Genomic DNA, 11,285 nt, shown 5'->3' on the forward strand with positions numbered 1-11,285 from the left:
GCTCACAATGTAATGTGGATGCTTAACCAAGTATCTTTATTGGTTATTGTTTTCTTACTTAAGGAATATTTACAAAGATGAACAATGTAATAAAGTACATGAACATGAATAATATTCTGCTTCCAGTGACATTCGAATCCAGATTTCTATATCGTCTAAAGTAGCAACAATACATTATACTCCAGAGACAAAAGACCAAGAAAAACATGTCATTGATAAAAAGAACATTCACAATCTTGTTTCTTCTGCTCAAATGAATCGTGAAGTGAAAGACAATGGAAGATCTTTTGGCCACACCTTATATATGTATTCACACACACACATACAAAACTTAAATAGATTATACAAAACAGGAACATGCCTTTCTGTCTATGATGTCTGTGCCAACCATGAAGCCAAACTGATCTCATCTCCCTGTACATAGAAAACCTACAGCACAATACAGGCCCTTCGGCCCACAAAGCTGTGCCAATCATGTCCTAACCTGAGAAACTACCTAGGGTTACTTATAGCCCTCTATTTTTCTGAGCTCCATATACCTGTCCAGGAGTCTCTTAAAAGACCCTATTGTATCCACCTCCACAACTGTCACCGGCAGCCCATTCTATGCACTGACCACTCTCTGTGTAAAAAACTTAGCCCTGACATCTCCTCTGTACCTACTTCCAAGCACCTCACCTGATCCATATTCCTCCATTCCTTGCATGTTTACTTGCCTCTGAATGCCTCCTAAACTCTATTGTTACATATCCCTCCACCTCTGCTCCTGGCATCATATTTTACCATTCTCTGGTAAAATCCTTGCAAAACCATACATCTCTGTTAAACTTGGTCCCCTCACCTTAAAGCTACTTCCTTTACTACTTGACATTTCTATGCTGAGGAAAGACTATCTTGATCTACCCTATCAAAACCTGTCATAATTTTATAAACTTCTATCAGCTCTAAATAGAAAAATATTCTAATGGGAATCAGTTTAAACGCCAAATTTGTATGCAAATGGCCAGTTTATGCAAATTAATATTTCGCAATTAACTAAGTAGACATGATAGCATTAAAATAAATCAGAAAGAAACAGTCAATGGTTTAGTGATTAACTCAGGCACAATAAATTGGAAGATACAAGGGCCTGAAGTGCTTCTCCCGACACCACAACCAAACACACAATCTGCAGTTTCCTCTTAGAGCAACTGGTAGCAGCTCTGTGGGAGGCATTAAACAAAATAAGACTTTTACTCCCCTCAGATATCCAAAATCATCCCAGCACAAAAGCAAAAAAAGCAGATACAACATTCACAGTCCTGCCCGGATGGAGGAGTGTTCCAGCTGCAAAGCTGATGTTTATTTTGGGACAGGCCAGCCACACAAGTTACAATTTTAATGGCACTTACTGACTGAAGTTGAAAGATTGTAACATATCGACTTGATTCTTGTCGTGCCCGTAGCAGAAACAGTAACAGAAACTAAAGCCGAAAATGCTGAGATTATTCAGCTGTTCGACTGAAGCATCAACTCTCGCTCCACAGATGCTGCCTGACCTGCTGTGGCCTTAGATTGCCAGCATCTACAGATCTTTTGCTTCACAAAGAAAAAGTTCAAATTACTTTTATTATCAAAGTATGTTTCTTATATACAACCTCGAGATTCGTCTCCTTACAGGCAGAAACAAAACAAAGAAACCCATTAGAACCCATTAAAAAGAAGACTGTCAAACAGCCAATGAATGTGCAGGAAAAAATACAAACCGTGAAAACAATAAAACCAAGCAACTAACATGCAGAACTGAAGTTTATGAAAGTGAGTTCACAGCCAATTCAGGAGACTGTTAGTTGTAGGCCACAGCATCAGCTCAGCGCAGAGACGAACAGACCTCGCGAGCCGTGAGCTAAACACCAGTCCATCCATCACAGCTGAGCATTCACATGTGGAGTAATTCTCCTGATCTCAATGTGTATTTGCCTTTTATTAATTTGAACCTACTATTCTTCTCATCATTGTCATTATTTTGTTTGCATTCTGGTCAGTAATATAACATTCACAATATTTTAATATCTTATGGAACTACAAGGTTCTCCATTCCTCCCAATGAGGTATGATGCTCAGTTTTCCAGTTATCAGTTCAGGAGTCTTTACAAAGTCCCAAGTGATAGACTTCAAAGTTAAATTTATTGTCATATGCACAGGTACAATGAAAAACTTACTCGCAGCAGGATTACAATGATCTAGCATCGCATAATTCTGTGTTGCGGAGTTTATTATGTTTATTACAGTAACCAGTCACATGAGTGGTAAAAGCAAAGGAAGTGATTTACGTATTCTTGCTTATTTTGTGTCAGTTTGTAGCTTGAGAATGGCAAGGGTCTTATCTTTTGCTGACCACTGAAAAGTGCTTAGCTTACACTTGTGTATGCTTAAGTTTAATTGCTTCAAGAATTGACATTATTACTTACATCCTTCATATACATGAGTAAAAATCTTTACATTATGTCTATGTCTAATTGTGCAATGTGCAATTTATAGTAATTTATAATAAATAGTATGTACAACAGGACAGTCAATATAACATAGAAATACAGTTGTGTCAGCATGAATTAATCATTCTGATGGCCTGGTGAAGAAGCTGTCCCGGAGCCTGTTGGTCCTGGCTTTTATGCTGCTGTACCATTTCCCAGATGGTAGCAGTTGGAACAGTTTGTGGTTGGGGTGACTCAGGTCCCAAATGATCCTTCGGGCCCTTTTTTAACATCTGCTTTGTAAATGTTCTGAACAGTAGGAAGTTCACATCTACAGATGTGCTGGGCTGTCCGCACCACTCTCTGCAGAGTCCTCCAACTGAGGGAAGTACAGTTTCCAATCCAGGCAGTGATGCAGCAAATCAGGATGCTGTCAATTGTGCCCCTGTGGAAATTTTTTAGGATTTGGGGGCCCACATCAAACTTCTTCAAAAGTCTGAGGTGAAAGAGGCATTGTTGTGCCGTTTTCACCACACAGCTGGTATGTACAGACCACGCGAGATCCTTGTTGATGTTTATGCCAAGGAACTTAAAGCTGTTCACTATCTCAAACCAAGACCCATTGATGTCAATAGGGGCTAGCTTGTCTCCATTCCTCCTGTAGTCCACAACCAGCTCCTTTGTTTTTTGCAACATTAAGGGAAAGGTTGTTTTCTTGACACCACTGTGTCAGGGTGGTGACTTCTTCTCTGTAAGATGCCTCATTATTATTTGAGATTAGGACAATCAGTGTAGTGTCGTCAGCAAATTTAATTGGCAGATTGGAGCTGTGTCTAACGGGGATGGACTAGAAAGCTGTATGGTGGTGTTTGCCTGAAGAGTTTGGCCACTTGGTTCTGCTGAAAGGCTGAAGAACTGAATTGCTTCCATTGTTGAATTTGCCTTTGTTTTGTCTGGTTTGCACACTTGGAAAATAACATGAGTCCAGCTGGAAGCAGAAACCTTGAATCGAAGACAAAGAGAGAAATTAGACAAATGTGCAATGTTGAAGGTCAGTTTGTCAGAGGAAATTAAAATGTTTATTATGTCACAGAACAGGCTGTGATTATGTATAAAACTGAAGACAACACACCTAACATGCGAGCAGCATGTTCTATTGCTAGCAGAATGACTCATGCGTCTGACACCGCATCAGCCGCATTAGAATGGAGGCTGATTTAGCTGAGTTATGCACAAGACAACAAATAATAAGGGATAAATATGCCTTGGAAGAACAGGAAGAGTAACTTCAGAGAAAAATGGAACAGCTTTGAAAAAACCAGGAAGGAAAGATGGAACAGCTTTGGAGAAACCAGGAAGAGCAGCAGGAGGAACAGCTTTGAAAAGAAGAAGAGCAACATTGAAGGAAGATGAAGGAACTTAAGTTGCAGGAAGAAATTACAGCCAAGGTGGCCAGAGTTGAAGTGCTAAGGGCTTCAAGTGCTTTGAGTGCTAAGCATGCTCCAGCAGAGCAGTTCTCTGAAGAGAGTTCCTATGTTGACATGGAACAGAGAAAATCCAGCAAACTCAATGTCAATGTGGATATGTTTGAGAAATAAAAGTCTATGAGCCACGTTTGAACCCCAAGGGTAGTTCAGGGTGTTCACTATCAGCCTGCACCAAGGGGGCACTCTGAACTGATGCCATAGCCAATAGCACAAAGTGCTTCTGAGAACATTAATTTACAATCTGAAGACACCTTATGTTACAGATGATAAAGATCTAAATACCACACTGGAATCCATAAAGACACAAAAGGAAATAACAAGCATAGTGATGTATCAACAACAGCACAATGTTCTCTACTGCCCATTAGGACAACAATGAAGGTCCTCCATCTCTCATGGCATCTAGGGGTTCCTTCATCATATCAGCAGCTTGGTTTTCACTACTGTCAGTCATGGAAGCTCCAGTTGGAGACTCCGGAATACCATTGCACTCAGATGTAGAAGTATTCTTCATTGCTGTTTCTGTAACCATTTTGTTTTACCAATTAGGATTGTTAGCCTTGAGATAAACCTCTGAACCTGAGGATCAGTGGACCACTCTTGGTCTAACCTTTACCCTTTGACCTGTTTGGCATGGGTGACCCTACCAAGAGCCAAGGCATAGATCCCTGATTAGGCATGCAAGTCTCCAAACCCTTTGACAAGGTTCTGGTCCTTTTGGGGAAACAACACATTGGATCTCTGCCTAAAAGAGAGAGATTCAAATCTTCGATGGCGATCCATTGCAATATCATTCATTTATGAGGGTTTTCAAGAATAGCATTGAAGGCAAGACTGATGGTTATGGTGACCATCTCTGCTTCCACTTCACTGGAGGTTATCCTAGAGAACTTGTCAAAAGTTGGCAGTGGGCTGACCCGGAGCAAGGATATCTAAAGTCCTAAGGTTTACTGCAAGAACATTTTGGTGATGAGCACAAAATTGCTGTGGCCTACATGAAAAAGGCTCTTTCTTGGCCACATATCAAATCAGAAGATGTGAAAGCTCTTCTGGGCTGCAGTCTTTTTCTTAGAGGCTGGTGCAATGCCATGGAGGACGAGCAGGACCTACTTTGGCTGAACTTACCTGCTGATAGGAGGATTATTGTAAATAAATTGTCGGACGAACTTCGGAAAAAATAGAGATCAGTGGTCTGTAAGCTGCAAGAAAAGTATAACCTTAAGGTTACTTTCACTGACATTGTTAACTTTATTGAAAGACCAGTAATGATTGCTACACACACAATGTTTGGATCACCAGCAGTAGGTAAAGGTATTGACAAAACAGGATCTCAAATTCGTTCTCAACCTAAAGGAAGCTGCTATGCCACCACTGTGGCTGCGGTAGAAAGTGAAGCTGAAACGGAGCCTGGAACAGATGAAAAGGGAACAGATTCGAAACAAGCCATGCATGAAACAAACACTGCAGCAAGTACCACCCCGGTATCTAACGGCTCTGCGGGGGCTGATGATCATGATTGCAAATCTCCTATAATTCTAGTTCAGGTGACGTCTAAGAAGAGTAAAAACACGGTTGTTTTTAAACACTTTCCAAGATCAAGGAAGTACAGCAGTGTTCTGCACAGAGAGCCTCCTGAACATGTTCAACCTGACAAGAAAAGGAACACTAATTCTCTTAAGCACTACAGGTCAAGAGAAATATATGAATAGCTACATTGTTTTAGGACTGGAAGCGGCTGGCTTAGAAAGTGAAACTTATTGTGAACTGCCTAACATCGATATACAGGATCATATGACTGTCTACAAAGGGAACATTCCTCATCTGAGAGATCTTCAAGACCACTCTCTCCTGGAGTATGTTTATTTGCAAGTAATTGAGCTGCCAATAGGGGCAAATATACCTAAAGCTTTGGAGCAGATCCAAGTGATTCGCGGTGTTAATGATGGACCATAGGCAAACAGAACAATGCTGGGTTGGACTGTTAATGGACCATTGAAAGGAGATCATGGTGGTGGAAGAGATGAACGTTCGGCCATAGCTAACAATGACTGGGACCTCAGATTTGTGCTTGGATGAGCTTTGGCAGCAGCGATTCAAGACAGATGTTCCTGAATGCAGTCCAAGGGAGCAACCTGGCTGGAGAAGATCACCATCCAGGGAAGTCTGCTTACAACAGAGGATGTTCTTCCAATTGTTGAGATTTCATGCCTCCTGTGGTTTGGTAGCAGTATTTGTAATTATTGTAGTATAATAATTAGGGGCTGGAATTTAGGAGTCATGTATCTGATCTCTATCTGCTTTGAATTCTGGGTTACAGAGTTTATCACGATAACTAGTCACGTGGGTGGATGTGTGAAGCAAGGGGAATAAGTTATGTATTCTTGTTCATTTTGTGGGAGTTTGCACTTTGGGATTGGTGGAGGTAGATTCTTTTGCTGACCGCTGAACAGTGCCTAGCTTACACTTGAATGCGCTGAAGTTTCATCACTTCAAGGTTGTAAGTTTGCTTACTTCAATAAAGGATTCAACTTTTGGAGCACTCACTGGAGCTGGGGGTGCTTCATGCATGTATAACAACTCCATAGTGGTTGCAATTGTTTCGGTTTCGGTTTAGTGTTGCCACTACAGCGTTATTTACAAAAAAATCATAAATGAAATATCAATCAGCATCACTTATTGCAACCTGTGTGGCCTCCTCTACATTGGTGAGACACAATGTAGATTGGGAGGGGATTACTTCGGTGAGCACAAGGTCTAGGAGGAGATTTTGGCCATTCAACCCATTGTCTGTTATTCGATCGTGGCTGATCTATTTTCCCTTTCAACACCATTCTCCTGCCTTCTCCCCTTACTAACCAAGGATCTATCAATCTCTGCTTTAAATATGCACAATGACTTGGCCTCCACAACCATCTGCAGCGATGAAGATGTGCAGATTCACCATTCTCCGGCTAACAAAATTCCTCCTCATCTCTATTCGCTGCACTTTTGCTCCACCTCCGTAGCCTGCAAGACCTCGTGGCCAGAGATGTTAGTTCCATTTCCTGTTCTCATGCCAATATGTCTGTCGATAGCCTCATCTGCAGCTAAATTGAGGTCAAATGCAGATGAAAGGAACGACACCTCATATTCTGCCTTGGTAGTCTCAGACACATTGCTCTCCCCTGCACTTAACTGATTGTATCTCCTCAGAACAATAAAGCATTGAAACTTCCTTTCTGCTCCATAAGGATGCACAGTTTGGATAGCAATCCTAGAGGCAGATGGAGCCCACCCACTTACATGGATGGCTGCTTTTGGCAAGGGAACAAGAAGATTTTGCAAACACACATCTACTTCTTTTCCAAATGTATATGGTATATATCTGTATGGTATAAAAGTGGCCTTTTAACATTCATAGGTTTCCTATGCATGGAATGAACAAGTGGTGAAATTGATACTTTTCACAAAAGTAGAAAAGTATGATACTTACTGCATGTAGCAACACTGCTGCCACTGCTCTGCTCAAGTGAATCAGTTCTCCATTTGTCCTGCCGTATCAAATCTATTTCAAAACTTCTCTTAGAATCTTACACTATAAATAAATTAATCAAAGCTGTGTCTTCAAACTAACACTTGGCAATCTCTTAAGCATTCTATTGTTAGGGCAACTGTGAAGAATATGCTAGTTCCTTGCTGTATTATCCAGTGGCTGAGTCCTGTAACTGGCAACTGTTTTCCAATAAGGGAGACAGAACTTTGAAAATCGTGCTGCAGAAATTGTGGCCCAAGTATTTTCTGAAAAATTCATAAAAAAAGAATATCATTTGGAAATATCCAAAACATCATCTTACCATAAATGTCTCACTCTCAATTGCAGTATTTGCATTATGTTTCCAATGTACAAAGAGACTGCCATCATTGAGTTAAAGTGTACTTCAAGGGTTAAGTCTGGAATTAGAATTGGTGATCATTAAGATACAAGTTTATTTCAGGAGAATACTGAAGGAGAATTAAAATGATGGACATACTTGTAAGAGAAAGTCAAGTAATTAAATTATAAACAAAAGATCATCGAGGCTCTGCCTAAAGTACAGGAGCAAAGTTTTAATGATTTTGAAGGAGTTGAGTTCAGGGCAGAGAAATCTGCAGAAGTAATATTCTGCCAACTGCAAAACAAAATTATGAAAATCAGCAGTCATATTCATTTCTGAGAAGAAGTGAAAATGCGTTTACGTACTTTAAAATCTGCCTGTGCTGCACGTTACTTAGGTTATTGTTTTTTTCACCAATGCACAATCGTTAGTGAACTAATCCACAATTAGTTTGGATCTGAGGTTGGGATGCAAGACTGGAAAACAGAAAACACACCCAAAGAGTGGCAAAAAGGAGGCTGGAGATCACAACAGTGGAGCAGGCCACATGACATAAGCCCATTTCAGGAGAGGCCCAATGAAGCAGAATCTACAATTACCACATTATTATTTATGCCATAACTTAAAGCTTATCTCGTTTTTGGAATAAGCTTATCTGGTTTTGGAATAAATGTAAGATGGGGCAAGGCAAACTCCTTGGCCGTTCTTCAAGTAATGCTTTGGGATATTTTACATTACCCCTGAATGGACAGAAATTTAGTATCCTATCTGAAAAATACAAGAGAGCACCCTGCACTTACATTGAAGCACAGAAGATAAACTCAAGTCTTAGTAACAAACCTGAACTTGGAACCTGCTGAACTAAGAATGCTTCTCTTAGCCAGTGACAAAAATGCTTTGTCTGCCTGCATGAGATCAGACTGAAATCTTACTGTACATTTTAACGCATTATAGCCCCTTGCCCCTCAGCTTGCTTTCAAAAGCAGAACTCTCAAATACTTATGCAATTGTCAGCATCTGTACACATTACTGAAAATCACCAAGTGTTAAGTTAGAGCTCATGGTTTTTTGGGTTTGGATTTAGGCTGATAAAAATTGAACATGACATATGGATGCAGTAAGGAATAAAATTATTGCAGAGATATCAAGTTAAACTATTCGTGAAACTTAATTATTTTGCAAGAATGGATAGGGAAAAACTATTTCCTCCATTTGGACAGTTAGGGATGAGAGGTTGTAAATAAACCATTATTATTCTGCACAGAAGAGAAAGAAACTTAGATGCAAAAGGTTGTTGGAGCATGAAATATTTTGCCACAAGGATTGCTGCACTAAGGTGACTGCTAAAGGAAAATTGAATACATATTTTTAAACAGATGATGCCACAGGGCTGTGTAGAAAGCATAAAAGCAATGCTATTACTTGAGAGATGTTCCTATAAAATATCATCACAGGCTGAATAGTTCCTGCTATTAAATTGCACATTCGTTTTACAAAACTGTTGGGATTCTATTCCCAGATTCCTAAGAACAGACTTTCTTGCCTCCAACAGACAATTAAACCTTTCTGAAACAATTCTCAGAGTTTAGAACTATTTGCTGCCTGCATTGACCTGTGTTTTTCCCTCCATTTTCATCCCAGCTTCCAAACACATTCTGATTTCTTCGGTTATGATAATGTATGGGTGAAGGTGGTTTCTCTGCATCTACCAGCAGTCTCAAACTGCAAACGATCACTTGACATCAAGCGCTAATTCTCGGCCAATCGCATCTTTCAATAAATGAAATACTCCTGCCTCAGAAAATTGTCCTAGCATCCTTTTGCTACCTTTAGTCCTCACGTCTAACTTTTTTTTCTCTCACACTTTCCCCTCTTTACAGGGTAGAAGACAAACACAGTTTTCCTTGTGGAAATGCCAAGGAGATTCATGTTGAGTTGGAGTTTAGGGGCAATTGTTAGGTTGGTGCTGTTGGGAAAGTGAGGTTTTGCTACCTCAGCAGACATGAAGGACAACTAGAATCATGCCATATGTCTCACGAAATTGAATTTTGAGCTGCAGTAAAAGTTACTTTAAAAAAAAGCTCTGGCAAAGAGCAACATTTCTCACATAAAAATCCCCACAACAGAACTGTGATTCATGAATTATGAAGCTCCTTATACCCATAACAATAAAAGTTTCATTTCTTGGTCATAAAATGAGTATAAAGACAACAGTACATCTTCAGACCTTAATACATATTGTTAACTAGAAATATGAGAGACATGGATTTGCCCATCTGCTGCTTTGAGGACCAACAGCAACTCTTAAAACCTTTCCTCATTGTCAGTATATGGAACCCTCCACTATGAGATAAATTTACATAACACTAATTTCTGTCTTTTAAGCTCAGCTAATAATTTAAAATGGCAGAACTGCATCAAAAATCATACAATTAAGTACTCTGTGCTTAAGTGTAGTCTTCTCCCTTGGACCTGAGTAGTGAAATCAATCTGGCATTCTTTAGGTAAATGCATTGCACCAACAATGATCTAGACAAGGATGCAGAACACTTTAGTTCATTTACTTAATTTGTGCAGAAGGAGAGGGGGCTAGTTTACTCTTTGGCTTTATCAGAAGTCCAGCAGACTACCATTTAAAAAAACCCTCTATAGAATGAGACACGGAGAATCCAAAAGCTGAGCTGACTGACCGAGGAAAATCAATGGGCTGCAAGCTTCCATCTGCAGCTTCCATACAAGATGGTCAGGCCAGAGTGGGCTATCAGCCACATCAGTCAACGTTCAACATGGAGTGAACTGCCACCATCTTGTGGGCCAGAGGCTTTGAAATGTAATCATTTTCCTGATGTGGGGAAATTTAGTTCACAGTATTTACTGGAACAGATTTCAATAAAAGATTTAAAAGACCGGCTGATTTTTAATGCTGTTAACTTTCAAAGTATACATAGCTCCCTATTCAGACTCAATGAGGAGTGGGTATTTGGGAAAATTATCCACAAATTGTCAGCATTTGAGGAGAGATAGAAAGTGTACAACGTAGAAGGCCGTTGACCCCATTATGTCTCTATGAAGATTTATTGAAGCCTATCCCACCTTCCAGCAGTGAGTCAGCAGCCCTGCCAGTCATGGCTCTTCAAGTACACTTAGTAATACTGTAGAAATGCACTGGGAGTTTCTTCCTTTTACCAACCTTCCTAACAGCAGGTTCCGGACCCCTGTCATCCTCTCGGTCATATTTTTCTTCATCTGTTAATAGAAATTATTAATTTTTATTTCCTCAACACATGCACTTTAATCTTTCAAAGAAAGTTAATGTGATTTATTTGGCCCTGATAACATCCTCAGAAATCTTCAGCAGACTCCTCCAGAGCAATCACAACGTTTGAGTTATGTACTAACCAGATCTGCACTCTGTGCAGTAGTAGACACCTAAATGATGCAGAGCATACTTCTAGGGAAAAAAACAATTTCACTTTGTAAGCTAATAAGCA

General features: G+C 40.0%; 1 long non-coding RNA gene across 2 annotated transcripts; it reads right to left on the reverse strand.

The window, feature by feature from the left end:
* Nucleotides 1-70: 70 nt before the first annotated feature.
* LOC140734444 (uncharacterized) lies at nt 71-11,035 on the reverse strand. Of its 2 annotated transcripts, XR_012100542.1 has the most exons (4): nt 10,985-11,035; nt 7,774-7,870; nt 5,066-5,139; nt 71-3,455 (listed from the first exon to the last, which is right to left on the reverse strand). It is a non-coding gene; the product is annotated as an uncharacterized lncRNA (long non-coding RNA). The 2 variants fall into 2 exon arrangements; XR_012100543.1 differs by lacking the exon at nt 5,066-5,139.
* Nucleotides 11,036-11,285: the final 250 nt, after the last annotated feature.

The sequence above is a fragment of the Hemitrygon akajei genome, chromosome 10, assembly GCF_048418815.1.
Source record: "Hemitrygon akajei chromosome 10, sHemAka1.3, whole genome shotgun sequence".
In the NCBI taxonomy this organism is placed as follows: Eukaryota; Metazoa; Chordata; class Chondrichthyes; order Myliobatiformes; family Dasyatidae; genus Hemitrygon; species Hemitrygon akajei.